This window comes from Fundulus heteroclitus, chromosome 3, assembly GCF_011125445.2.
Source record: "Fundulus heteroclitus isolate FHET01 chromosome 3, MU-UCD_Fhet_4.1, whole genome shotgun sequence".
NCBI lineage: Eukaryota > Metazoa > Chordata > Actinopteri > Cyprinodontiformes > Fundulidae > Fundulus > Fundulus heteroclitus.
This window is the reverse complement of record NC_046363.1, coordinates 30,988,360-31,003,193: the sequence shown is the minus strand read 5'-3', so window position 1 is coordinate 31,003,193 and position 14,834 is coordinate 30,988,360. Positions and strand designations below refer to the sequence as shown.

General features: G+C 41.5%; 1 protein-coding gene across 4 annotated transcripts in view; it reads right to left on the bottom strand.

Moving 5' to 3' along the window:
• The window catches only part of erfl1 (Ets2 repressor factor like 1), an 80,915-nt gene that overhangs the window by 62,145 nt on the left and 3,936 nt on the right, over window positions 1-14,834 (bottom strand). For 2 of the 4 annotated variants that reach the window (XM_036135201.1, XM_036135202.1), the window contains exon 1: window positions 601-792. The exons of 1 other annotated variant lie outside the window; for it this stretch is intronic. The gene's annotated coding sequence lies outside the window, so the exon portion shown is untranslated. Of the gene's footprint in view, window positions 1-600; window positions 793-14,834 lie in introns of those variants that run through there. One more of the 4 variants, XM_021308316.2, reaches the window with a different exon arrangement.

The following is a 14,834-nucleotide window of genomic DNA, read 5'->3' as shown; positions in this document are numbered from 1 at the left end:
GGGCCTCGCGAGTCTGCAAACTCTCCCACATACACCCGTGGTGAGCCAAATGGGCAGCGCGCTCATTAATGTGAACCAGAGGGAGAGAGAGGGAGTGAGAGATGTGCAGCGGCTACACGGGTCTCGTGCAGCTCGCCGCGTGAATGCCTGTTTAATTGACTGATTGATACGGCCGCGTGGAGGTGAGAGCGAGACGCCTTAACAAATAGAGACATTTAAAGGCTAATCCGGGCCAACGCAGACAGCTGAACGCGTGGAGCCCAGACTTTCCCCACCTGCTCGCAGACTTTAAAGCGCAACATCCCCGTGGTGTGAGGTGTGTGTGTGAGTGTGTGCGCGCAGAAATGCTTCCAAAACAACAACAACAAAACATGTCATGCACGGTGCCTGCAAGCAAATATTGCGTCGGTGAAACAACATCCCTGTATAACAAGAGAAAGTTATATAAACAGCGAAATAAGGGGAACAATATCATCACGAGAGACTTTTGAGCAAGCCTGCCAAAGCGCGGAAACAACTTTTTTTTCCCCTACCCTCAGTGAAAAACAGATGCGGAACAGCTGACAAGCTTAAACCAGAAATATTGGTACCAAGACATACCTTCAGATTTGGGTTTTGTTGTTGTTTTTAGGAAGTGATCTAGTCACCGGCTGAAGAGCGCACAGTCAATCCAAGCACATCCACTCTGACGGCGCACAGAGGCAGCGACCGGAGAGGCAGCTCAACTACCAACCTGAATCCGGGGAGGCGAGCAGAAGGAGGGGGGGGAGGAGGAGGGAGAGCAGGAGGTGTGCAACTCTCTCTCTCTCTCTCTCTCTCCCTCACTCACTCTTTGTATCTCTCTTCTCTATCTCTCTTCGTGTGCGTGTGAGTGAGTGAGTGAGTGAGTGTGTGTGTAAGTAGTTAATTAGTAAATCCCCATTCGCCGCGCCTCAGGTCGGTTTGTTTTCCCCGGTCGACAAGCCGAGAGGAAAGAGAATTTGAAGTAGGATTCGACCCGTTTCCGCTCCTGCGTCTCAAATATGAGGTTTGTGAGCGGGGCTGTGAGTGCGCCGCGTGGTGCTGCCTCCGTTTGCGACTTGCGTGCGCCTTCTCTGCCGCAAGATGAGCCTTTCTGTGGGTCCTCCAGCCAGAGCATCTCTGCGTGACCCCCCCCCCCCCCCAAAAAAAAACAACTATTCAGTCGCAGACACCAAAAAGTTACTTATTGTGAATCACTAATTCCCCCTGAAACAAACAAGGATGGGGGTCAATTAAAGGGGGTAAAATTCACTATGACTGCATGTCTGACAGCCCAAAACTAGAAGAGGCTCCATGATTTGCAGGTTTATTAACAGATTTCTTTTTCATTAATCACGTAACATAGTGCCTGATGCTGTCGTCATTATTCCTGGTATTCTCGCTTCAAAATCCATATCACAATTCCTTTTTATCCACCTCATGATCTCTACCAATCATCTGCACAGAGCCGGCTCTAGACATAAGCAGCGTTTGCGGTGCTGGTTTGAGGGGCCGAGAGTGCTTGAACTTTCTTTGAACATGTCGGAAAACGCACACGCAGACATGACATCAGTCGGATACTCCGTATGAACGCGCATAGCTTGCGGTTGTTTTAAGATGCTAGATGCATATCTTGATGTTGGCCCAGTTCTAATTAGCTCCACCGTAAACATAATCTGTTCAAACACTAAAAGTGCTCAGGAAGCCCCCTGCCTACCTTGGGCCGGGTCCGCGCGTGCACATGTGAAATCAGGAATGCTGGTGAACGAGAAGCGTGGCAGCCATCGTGCCACTAGACCGACTCCATCCTAAACAAACTTTAATTATTCAATCGATCCTCTAACAGTAAATTAATAATCAATTAAGTAAACGATGGAATTCACTTGAGTGCAGAGAGCCGGAGTGTATGACAAGGGGATCAGGTGCAGAGAGAGTAGAGGAGAGGGATGGATTACAGGATGGAAACGGGATGCTCACGTCTAAAGCTTGGCATACTTAAGGTTCAGAATACTATAAGATACTATTTTTGCACTATTAATATTTTGTGAGCTAAGAGCAGTCAGCTTACTGAATCCAATGTTTTCTCTAGTCTTATTTTAATTCAGAATTTATTAAGAGAGGTCCAGTTAAAAAGCTTCAAGCAGTTTTTCTCCTACCTAGAGTAGGTAATTCTCATAGCATCAGCGGCACGAGACCAGAAGAGGTAGTGTTTCCAAACACAGAAACTGTCTGAAATTAAAGTGAGGAATGTTATTTTCTCATTCAAATAATCATCTAACACACAGGCAAGAGCAGGTTGAAGATTCATAAGACTGGAGTCATAGAAAGATCAATGACATCTTCACATCAGAGTTTCTTAAGGTGATAGAAGTCTCTTTCAGGCTAGCTGTTAGCGTCAGCCTCCAGCACCGACTAATCGAGGCAAAGCCACGGGAGATCTTCCTGTGTGAAACATGCACTGAGAGGAGAACCTCTATAGCATTTCAGGATTTAAATGAAAGTAAAACAGCGGGAAAAATAAGTCTTGTGGGAGTTTAAGTAACTTCTATTTTATAGATTTTCAGAGCTGCTCTGAGTGAAAAGGCTTTACACGTTCTCTACCTTAAGGGACGGACGTTGGTGGTGCTCCACCTCCTACGTCAATTTTCCAGTATAAATAATGTTAGGTTTCTGTAGCGTCTATCACAAAGCACTTAAAGCCTTGTGATAGAAAGGTCTGAAAGGTCTAACTTGGCATTGGGAGGTTAAAGTGAGGAGGTCACAGCCTCATGTTAACTTCTGTAAGGGATAGCTGGTCAATGGTACGATGCAGTGTTTACACATGGTCAGGGTGACCAACTGGCTTTGTAATGCTAAAACGTAGCAGGACCAATGTTTTTAACAAAGGTCATCTAAAAAAGTGTGCTGTCACAGAACCAATCGCTTGACTTCAGACAATCTCCGTCAGCCGTGGTATCAGTAGAAAATAGAATAAAACTTAGAAGAAATCATACACCACCAATGCATTTAGCCCTAGTGTGTTGGAGATGTCCAACCCTTATTTTATTTATTTATATTTTGACCTTTCTAAGTTCCACCCCATGCCTCTTTGGGTTGATTTTTGAAAAATCGCAGGTGAGCAGGATATCACAGACTGGATCGGTGCAGTAAGAACAGCGAGAGGCAGCTTAGAGTTGTGCTTTAAGAGGCTAGGGCAGTGGAAATCCGCCTTGAAAGCGGTCCTGCTCTGACTAGACGTTAAATCCAGACAACTTTTCCGGATTTAAAACAATACAATACAACTTTATTTGTGAAGCACTTTAAAAACCACGCAGTTAACCGAAGTGATGTACACTGATAGGAACGAATAAAACACAAAAATACGCTTACCACTTCCAACCAGTATACATTTAAACTAAATGAAGATGCCAAGACAAGTTATCTACTGCAGTTAGGAAAAATGCTTAGAACTTTTATTTTCTTTTTTTTTTTTACCAGAACCTCGCTTCAACAAGCCTGGCCACAATGGTGGCCACAATGGACCCATCCATCCATCCATCCATCCATCCATCCATCCATCCATCCATCCATCCATCCATCCATCCATCCATCCATCCATCCATCCATCCATCCATCCATCCATCCATCCATCCATCCATCCATCCATCCATCCATCCATCTCAAATCTAATTCTAATTTATGTATCCAATCTGATTTAACATTTTTAATCCCTAGTGTATCTGTTAAATTACATAATACACTTTTTTTCCCCTCCTTCTTGCTGACTGGGCTTTGCTGTGGGACTGTGTCGGGCAGCAGAAGAACGAACTTGCCCTTGGCGCCATTCATGCAACAACCACCCCTGCCTGAACAATTTCTTCAGCAGCGTAGAGGAGTAATAAGATGAGAATTTTCTTGTGGTTGTGGTGTAATTACTTTCAGTGTCTGTTTTATGAGACAAACTAAGATCATTGTTAGAGAAACTGCACATTTGCTCAGAGCAATGACGCAGAATAGTTCTGAGGGCAAGAAGCTAAAGGAAGGAGCTAAAGGAGCATCACCAGGCCTCCATGTTCACGTTCACGGTCAAAGCCAAGCGCAGAGATCATCAGGTTCCTCCAACAGCTCCTGCACCTCTCTATCGCCCTCTAGTGCCGCCTGCTGACTCCAGTCGTCTATCACTGCTTGTTAACCTCCTGAACTGGTGCCTCCATCTGTTCCCAACTCCAGTATCACTCCAGTGTTTGGGTTCAAGTGGCACCAACGTGAGTCCAGTACATGTGTGCATGAACAGCTGTGTTTTTTTGCCCCCCCCCCCCCGTTCTTTTTCTTGATGTGTGTCAGTCGTGAGTGCCATGAGCATTGAATATCAGACGCTCACACACATACTGTAGCGGATGAAAGCTTTGCCAATACTCCCCAACTCCCCTGAGTCCCGTGGCAATATTGACGCAAACATTGCTTTCTGTTCGGGTGCTTGTGTGTTCCCTGTCAGTATTTATGCTTTAATTTGCGACTTCTCGTCATTTTAAGGACCTAGAAAACGGAAAACATGCCTCAGACAACCTGAATCTAACTTTTTTGGGGGGGTTTATCCCTCCTCCCCACCCCTGCTGATCTCTGGTCAGCAGCTGGAGTGTCTAAGAGGCCCCCCCCCCCCCACCACCACCACCACCATCACCACCACCACCTCCCAACACCTGGGAGGTATATGTGACAAAGCAGGGAGGCGCCTGAAAGAGGATGAAAAACTGACCTATCACATCCCCATCGACTGAGTTAATTAATATAAGTAGAGCAGGGGATTCCTAGCTCACTTTTCACTGTATGGATTTGCTGTCTCCTCACATTTGCCGGGTTTTATGTCTGTTCAATGCAAACTCAATGTGTTCCGTCCTGCGGCGCGAGCGTGACAGCTCATTTTGGGACGCGAGCCGTTTTGACGGGGCCCATTTTAATTGCGGCACAACAAAAGGAGGGGGCCCCTCAGCGTGACTGACTGATATGAAATCCACCATAAGTCGATGTCACATTGAAGCAAAGAAAGCCGTTAAAAGGAGATTGAATATCAAGTTGAGGCAACTTCCTGTTTTGCTGCTTGCTTTTGGGACAAACATATTAAAGGATGGTCATCTCACTCGAAATTAAAGACACGGGAGCGAGAAAGGGAATTCCTCATGGACTCTTTAACACTTTCCACTGGTTTGAGGGCTGGAGACAAAAGACTGGAGAGTGTGTGCATCAGGGGGTGAGCGAAAAGGGGGGGGGGGGGGACACAAGCAGGACAGACAGGAAGACGGGCAGTGGAAGGTGGGAAATGGAGAGAAAAGGAAAGGAAAGAGAGCAAGAAAGAGCTCCAGTGCCTAGTCTTAATCTGAGCTGTTCTGATCAATAGCCCATTTCCCATTGTTGCCAGAGCTGTTCGATCGCTACACCACAGAATTAACACACCCACTTTAATCTAGGGGGAGAGGGGCGAGGGGGAAGGGAGGAAAGAAGGGGAGAAGGGGGTTTAAAGGGGGTGAGTGGGGAGCAGCTGTGGAGGCATTCTCAAATGAAATCAAATCTAATTGTTATCACTGTAGCTGCTGCACTTATTACTACCACTGTTCCAATTATCCAAAGACCATATAGCTCACTTTTTCTTCCTCCTCAAAGGTGAGGTGTAAACTGGACGTAAATAATCCAAATTACTGGTTATTTGTTTCATTTTGCCAAGTGCAGATTGGATTTGGGGGAGGCAGGGGGGGGGGGGGGGAGTTGTTGATGGTGTGGACGTCTCTGGAACAGGAATGGGCTCCGTGGTCGGGGCCAGAGGAACAGAAACACCCGAACAGCCTGATCTCTCTGTTCAGATGAGCTGAGCGAGGCTGTTTTTATTATTAAACATACAGTCGTTCTGGAAGAAACCTTCTCAGATCATAGTCATTTGGAGTGTTTATTCTAGCTGTGCCATCCAGCAGCACTTCTGTCTTTTTTTTTTTTTTTATCAATACAGCCAAAACAAATTACAAACACTGGAAGCGGTACTCCACAAAATATAAACCTGCTTGTTTAAATATAGTCTTGCCAGTGTATCTTTATTATTTCAGTGTAGCTTTACTCTTTTTTGTGTATTAGACTTGTTGATGCTCACATCTGTGTCTATTTCATACAAGGAAGACTTTATACCCTAAGATAAACTATATAAACGATTACATGTGAATAATGTTTTGGATGTTGTGACGTATAGCCACTATAGATTTATTCACTCTTTGACAGAACAACGTTTCCCTGTTAAATGCTCAGCCTTGTAAGCAAATTTTCCTTATAGATGATAAAACAAGGCTTGTTTGTTAATTGGTAAAAAAAAAAAAATCTAAAATTTTTGATGCACTGTAAAAAAAAAAGGAAAAGAGAGAAATTATGATGGGTTTTATGGTTTTGCAGTTGTTGGTGTTGTTGTCTTGCATTAAGAAGAATTTGTGTGTTTTTTTAGCCACATCTGAATTGTGGTGTGTGCATGCAGGGTTGTCTGTCCTGTCTGTTTCTGAGTTGACTGGAGTCATATCATTTGAAAGTAATTTCTACCTAAAACTATGAAAATGTATGGAGTCAATACTTTGTTGAATCAGCTTTTACTACAATTGCAGCTGCAGGTTTTATTTGGCAGGTCTCTACCGGCCCGGCGCATTTAGAGACTGGCATTTCTGCACGTCCCCTTTTCAAAATAGCTCAAGTTCAGTCAGATGGGACAGAGCCCACCTGTCAACATACATTTTGCCACTACTAAATTTATGCCTAGACTTCGACTGGGCCATTCTAACACACACATAGAATTTGTTTTGAACCATGTCCGTATGTTTAGGGTCGCTGTCCCGCTGGAAGGTACATATCTGCCCCAACCTCAAGACTTTTGCAACGTCTGACTGGTTTCGTTCCAGGATTTCCATTTATTTAGCTCTGACCAATCTTCCCCTGACTTCTAGCAGCTTTTCTGTCCCTGTTGAAGAAAAGCATAGATGCAACATGATGCTGTCACCAAATTATCCCACCTGAATCTTTGCAGGTCCTCCAGAATCTCTAAATGCTTCCTGGCTGCTTATTCAATTAACGCTCTTCTTTTTCACCATGTCAATTTAGGCGGATGGAAAAGTCTTGGGAAGTTTACAGTTGTGCTATACTTGTTTTATTTTTTGAAGATGGATTGCTCAAAGGCCTGTGAGATATTCAAAGCCTTGGTTATTGTTTTATTACCTAGCCCTGCTTTCAATTTCTTGATCCCTGCCCTGTCTGGAGTGTTTCTTGGACTTCACGATGCTGCTTGTTTACTAATGTCCAGGAACAAACCACAGAGGCCTTCACAGAAAAGCTGTATTCACTGAGATTAAACTGCAGCCAGATGGATTCTGTTCACCTATTAATTGACTTCTGAAGGAAGATAGTTGTACTGGATTTTATTTGGGGGTATAATAGCAAAAGAGGCTGAATATAGATTTCTATTTTAACTACTTTACCTACATGTCCTGCTTTGTATTGGAGTTTTGCATAAAATACAGATAGAATACTGTGAAGTTTGTAGCTGTGTCGTGACAAAGGGGACCAAAATGTCTGGAATGTGAATACTTTTGCAAGGCACTATATATGCAATATGCTTTTAGCTTTGGGGAGGACCAAGTCAGTTATCCATGACTGACTTTAGTGCACCATGACATGTACCATGATTACACTTTGTCTGAATACACCAAACTGAATAGGGATCTGCTAAAATTGATTTCTCATCATACAGACTGCCGGCAATCAAGTAAAAATGCATTTATCACAGAATATAACATTATTCATGCCAAGTCAGGAAACACGGTGCAAGGTGCAGCGATTCCCTAGTTAAGACGGGTGAGATGCAAAGTAAAGGTGCAGTAAGCAGTACAGTTGAGAGAAAAGAAATAAGCAAGATTTTGTTGTTTAAAGTACACTTTGTGCTTCGTGTATAAATATTAGCTTTCAAACTAGATATAGCTAGAGCAAGCTGTGTTTACTGCAAAACAGGACAGTGACACATTTGAGCATCTTTTTGCTTTTCTCTTATACTAATATTCCAACCAAAGTCAGTCATTATGACACCGAGTTAATCAACAAACATATCAGGTTGATTTGGGCCCTCTGAAAGTTGCACATTTGGAGCTTCGGCGTTCATGGTTTTAAGCTTCTGTGATCAAAGAAACCAAAATGGAAGTCTTTCCTATTTCACAACACATCATTCCCAGATTCACCCTTACATTATTAAAGGGAATAACTGCGCTTTCACAGTGCCAACACTTGCATATGACTGTTAAGCACCGCTGTCTACAGCTATCGGCGACGCCAGTGGGGTCTTTGCTCGCAACGGTCCGCAGAGACAACCCGGGGGAGAAAAACACAGCAGCGAAGCTCTTCCCCGCCACCCAAGGGCTACCAACCAACTTTTCCTCCAATCCATTCTACTTATTCTTCTCCTTTTGAAGTCATTTCATAACAGAGCAATTTTCTCGTTAGCGTTTGGCTTTAATTGTGGGTAATTAAGCGTGCTCGAGCGGTATAGAGAGCTCTGTTCGGAGGACTGGGGCGAAATTAGCTGTATGTCAGCTGTGAAATATGGGGTTAAGTGGGAGACGGGAGGCGAAAGGGAAACGGGAGAGAGAAAGAGCAAAAGGGGGGGGTCAGCGATTCCAAAACAGGGTTCACACAGTTTGAAGGGAGAAAACTGCTGTGGTTGTTGGAGAGGACAGAGATGATGGCAGGAAAAAAGGAGGGAACACAACTGGAGAGTTTGAGATGCCGTTCACAGAAGCTCAACTGGGCTGTAGCAGAAACTTTAGAGAGTTAAAGAGAATAGGAAGGATTTAGATAAGACGGGAGCATAAAATGAGTGGACATGGCAGATTGCTCCAGGTCAACCCACTCCATCGTCCCAAAGGTCGCTACTTTATTTTTTCCCACTTCCATTTTCTAACTGTAAACAAAGCTTTATGTGCGCATTCACTTGAACCATGTTTTATCCATTTATTTTTGTTAATAGAGGAAATACTACTGCTTTCATATGTTTCATATGTCAGCAATTTCCCTCTGGGATTATTAAAGTATATCTGATTCTGATTCTGATTGTGATTCTGAAGTGGACCCACGGTGCGACAAGGATGAGGCAGAACCACGATGAAGCGAGATATTTAATAATGAAATGAACAAAGTTATGAAGCAAACACGGAGAATGCAGGAAGAAAACAGCAGGGTGACCAAACAGGAGAATCCAGTAATAGAGAAACAGAAACCGGGAACTTAAATACGCCGTTGAAATAATCAACAGGACAGAAAATCAGGTGAGAAACAATCAGCAGAATATCAAACAGCCGGGGGGCGCGGACTATTGCCGGGGAACTGAGGAAGGCACGAAACAGAAATAAACTCTACACAAAAAATAAACAAGAGTATCCAGACAACTACTACTACTACTAATAATAATAATGATGATCTTATAGCCGGTAAGCACCCATTAAGTTACAGCACCTCTTGATTGAGGGAGTCCTCTCCAACATGGCGACATAAACAATTGGAAAGATGTAAAAACATACTCAGAAAAAGTTAGAAGAAGAAAAAGACAAACAGGAAGCAAATGTTAAATATCTAAAACCAAACAAACTAAAATCCAATAAAATTAGTTTCAAATGAAACGGCTAACAAAAGAAATCACACCTTTCAGACCCCCTAAAATATAAAGAGAGGGAAATGAAATATAGGAATGTAAGAATATTGATAATCTGAAGAACTTTACAATGAGGAGGAGTTAACCCCCCCCCCCCCCCCCCCCAAAAAAAAAAAAAAAAAAAACGCTGCTTTACCTGAGCTTGATTACTCTGGTAATATTTGTGGAGAAAATTTATTTTAATGTTCATGCCTCACATATTATTTTATTTAACTATAAACTATTTTCTAAAACTTTGTTTTACACCCTATTTCTACTGATCTCAGCGTTGTTCCACACATGAACCAGTTAATTCCATTTTATAACATGAAAACAAAATGACAAGTTAAGCAACTAGCTGACAGATAAGAGTTAGTGGAGTCAAACATCCATGTTTCTCAACACATTTATCAGCAAATTACTTATAGGTCACTCATAGGTTGCCTAAGCTGGTAAAAAAACCCTCCCCCTGTTAGGTGTGAGGCGTTCCTTGGTTAGGACAAGATATCTGGGGGGATGAAGGGAGGGGAAATTATCAGGATTAAGATGTGTGTTGAAAAATTAAAGATACAACAGTTAAAAGTTATCATCATTGCTAAAAATCTATTCTGCTCTACAACTATGACTCAGCTAATTCTCTCTCCTTACTGGTATAACAATCTACATGTTTTTTTGGCTATAATTGGTGCTAATATTGTTTTTGTATTTTACTAATAAGTTGTTTGGCTGTTGTTACCAATTCTATACACATCTTCTGGTTAATATCCAGGTGGGTTTTTAGGCAGTTTTTTTTTTTAAGAAAACCAAAGTAAAAAAAAAATGCTTAACAAGGGATATTGGAAGAGCCATTTTCTAACAGCTTCTATAAAAGTTTGGTTTTCCACAGCTCAAGAGCTGACTTGAAGTGGCATCATTACAGCACTAAGCATCACATCTAGTAAAATATTCATCTTGTCTGTTTTATTCAAAATTGTCACAGGAGCCGAGCGCAGGACGACGGATTGAGTGCAAAAATCACATAATTTATTTAGTATCTCTAAGACCCGATGTCTTAATATCATCAGCCTAATTTTCTAGTGCTCTTTTAATGAACCTACAGTATTTGGGATATGTTGACAATCCAGGGAAGTGTATGAAATCGGGAGTTACAGAGTGAGTTTGAAGCAGGATTTATTAAAACACGTTAAAGGATTTTAGTCCGACATGGCGGACTGACGTGGATTCAGCGGCAAAACATCCGTCTCTATGCAACGTATTGAGTACTTACATTGAGTAAAGTTGGTGATGGGTGATTCATTCACATATACAGGGAAAATTACACTAAATATACAGTATATATATTAAAAAAAACAGCTGAATTGTATGTTGTTTAAATTCATTTTGCCATCAGCTGTTACAGTTTGAAGATGCAACAAAGAGTGGGAGAACAGAAATTGCATTTCCCCAGTTGCCTCCTTCAGAACAGCACACAAGCAGAACCCTGAGGCGGCACCATTTGTCACCAACTGCTATGGCCTTCACGCAGAACGACCCTTGATCACACTTTGCATCCGTTTATGTTTGTACTTTAACCCCATAACGGCTGTAAATGTCCATGTGGCCATAAAGAGGATGAGGAATGATTTGAGTCATCGACTGTACTGTCAAATGCTCAGCGCATTGGGACTTACTCTGCTCGGCCCTTTATGAGCGTCTCAACCCCCCGCGGAACCATCCACAACGACTATAATGAACCTGTTAAAGCCTCTATAAATATCGGCTCTGCATGCTTAGTGGTCGTTTGAATTCCTCGGAAATAGACCCCCGTTTGCAAACAAGTGGCTGGGCGTCGGAACTCGGCAAGCTAATACATAATCAATGTAGGGGACACTCTCTCGCAGCAGAGCCTCGATTCATACAGAGGCTGCAGCTATGAAGTCGCTTAGAATAAGCCTGAAACTGCCATATTGATCAGCACATTATCATCATCAATAGGAGAGGCTTTATCTGGGAGTAGTGAAAGCGGCAGGGGTACTGGAAAGTCTGCGTGAAAAAAAAAAAAAAAAAAAGCTTCGGAACTGCACTGGGAATCATCCTGCTGGTAATTCAGGGAGAAATCCAGGCTCTCCAGCAGAGATGTCGGTATAAAAGATGCAGTTTAGAAGTGAGTTCAGGTTCTTGTAGACAAAAAGATGCCCCACATGGAGGATGATATCCAGGAGGAAGTTCAGTTTGCTCTGTTTGATCCCTCTTCTTCTCTTTCTCTTTTTGTGTGAATTACTTATGAGTTGTCGGTCTCTTATATTCAGCAGACAAAGCTCCAGAGTACTTTCAATGTGAAGGATCTCCAGCAGGTGAACCGAACTTTAAACAATACAAAATGGAGCTGGAAGGAGACTATTTCCCCCAATCTAACCAGATGCCCCTGTGGTTAGTTCTTTTTTTTTAACAAGACCTTTGCTAAGGGTGTGGATAACATGCTTGTCTCATGGACCATGTTGCAACATAAACATTTGGCAGTTAATAAAATTAAACATCTCATCAAATGCAAAAGTAAAAAGTCCACGGAGTAAAGGTCCATGTAAATGTCACAGAATTTGTCCGGTTCATGTTAAACAGATCTAACCATCCAAACAATTGACATCTATAAACGTCTTTGACTTTGACTATATAAGGTTAGCCACTCTTTGATTTTAGTTAGCCAAGAAAAATATAGTGAAAATTTTTTTTTAGCTCATATGTTAAAAGTGACACCCTAAATGAAGACATCCCTAGCTCCTGCGACAGTGGTGCAGGTTCTAGGGCAGGGGTGTCAAACATACGGCCCGCGGGCCGATTCCGGCCCGCCGGACAATTTAGTCTGGCCTGCTGGCTAAATGGATTATCATTATTCAAAAAAATATATTTTTTTTTTTTGTTTGTTTTTTTTGATATGTCCTGTCTGGCAATGTGGCAATACGAGTTGTTGTCTTAATGCCAAAAAGAGCTCATCAGATTTGACTTTCACAAGTGGAGCAGTACTGCTTTTGCCATAGTGCTCCGCTTGATTTATGTATGTGAATAGTTTTATTATGGTTCATGCGGGGAATATCTCAAATGATATGGACACTACAATGGGAAAGTAGGAAAAGAAAGGAAAAACAAGAAGAAAAAAAGAAAAGGTGAAAGAAAGAGGAGATAAAAGGAAGAGAATGATAAAACAATTATTGAAAAAAACATGTACTTTGTTTAATTGAAAATCTGCAGTTCCTAGATTGTCCACGGGGGGCGCTGTGTTTTAATCAGCAGATGGTAGCACTGAGTTTGATGTATTTTGTAATGCAGGACAGTGTTTTTAAGTTCCAAAAAAATGTGAATAAATGTTTTTCAACATTGTAAAATAACTGTGATCAGTTCTTATGCATAATGCACAAGTAAATGTTTAACTGAGTAAAAGTATTGTTGAAATTGCATAAACTTTTCTTAAAAACGCTGAGGTTATTCATAATATATTGTGTAAAAGTGAAATTCATTTAATATAAAAATCAACAACAAGTCCACTTTTATTCTATTTAATCTTGCGTGAATGGGTAAGCCTGTCGAAATAAGGAATAAATCAACTAATCGCATGATAAATTGAAATGAGCTTGCTAATTTTCATTTGCATGCTTTATTTTCCTTGTGTCTCCCTATCTTTCATCTAAAGAGACCGAATGACAAAAGGTTTCCCTATGGTGTGTTGGACTATGGTGCATTGGTCTCTAAACGACAACATTATTGTTTAAGACAAATCCAGGCTTGTTAGCCCTTTAGATCAACCCAAGAACAACATGCAGACAGCTGTGGACGTCAAAATGTAGACGTCTTATTCATTTTAACTTTTCAATCAAATTTTCCTGAGGAGATGATGTTGTCTTTTCTATGTTTTTTTCAGTGAGAGGGGCAATAATTCTGATATTTCTTAGCCCAATTTTATATGCTAGATTGTGATGCCTTTACTGATTGCTGAAGAAAGAACATTCAATCATGCAGCCTCGTTCAAAGATGCTGTGGCTGCAATCCTGACCAACACCAGGAAGAGATAAATACAACCTTTAATTTCTATACTCGTCTGCTCAGGAATAAACTCCATGAAAAAGTGAAATGTCCAGAAAGCATTGGCTCCTTTAAAGGTACATAATCATGTTATTTGACAATTTTTTTTTACATTTATAGGGCAGTAAGTCACTCTGGTTGCATACAATGTTTTTTCTGAAAGATTATCATGTCCTGCTGGCATAGTATTTGTTATTTTTGCCTTTAAAGCTTTTTTTTTCTTTCTTTTTTTTTTTTTTGCTCAATGTGTTAGTAAATATAGCCTTTTCTGTGTATATTTACTATTATAACATCATGTGACTGGGGTTACGTCACTTAGATTACAGACGGGTGGAGGGGATCATAAACAATTTACCTATCGGGGAAATAGCATTGTAATGCTTTAATTTGCATTCATTCCGATGAAAAGGTTTTATCCTTTGACTTTTATTTATTTCACTGAAAAAAATCATACCGTGATGCTGTGTCCTTGTTTGTGTTAGGTAGGAGCTGTAATTTTCCTCGATTTTTGTGCAAGGAGGCTCATGGGAGGACTCACTGAAACTTGAAATGGGAGTAGGTTGTGTTGGTCTTCGACCACGCCGAGCTGTAGGTTTTCTGTGAGGCATTACAACGCGGTTGTCTCGGTTGGGACTTATTTAGTAGCTGCGTCACTGGCGACCATCTGGCTTTCTAATAGTTCTTCTGGTAGATGGCGGGACATCTGTTTATGTCAGCTGATCGCGCCCATTGCTGGGGTTCAAAAAGGACCATCAAAAGACTGTCTGAATGGACGCCTGGAGTTTATAGCATTATTTTTGTCATCAACAACTGGAGTCGGGGCTTTTTGGTATAGGCATATAACGCGGCTATATACCTTTAAATTGGGACTGAAAGCGATGTTATTTATTGCAGCTTTTGATCAATGAATCTCACTAGTGAACGTTTTTTTGTGATCACTGCTGAGTGATTGAAACATGAGAATGAACATTACATTAAGATTGTGTTCTAACATTTGTCACTTTTTATGCAATGCTTTTAAGTATTCCACACATTTAGGTTTTTTGAGCAAAATTTCAATTTTTTTGTTATTTTAATTCCCTTAATTTGGTTTCCAGTAAAGCACTTT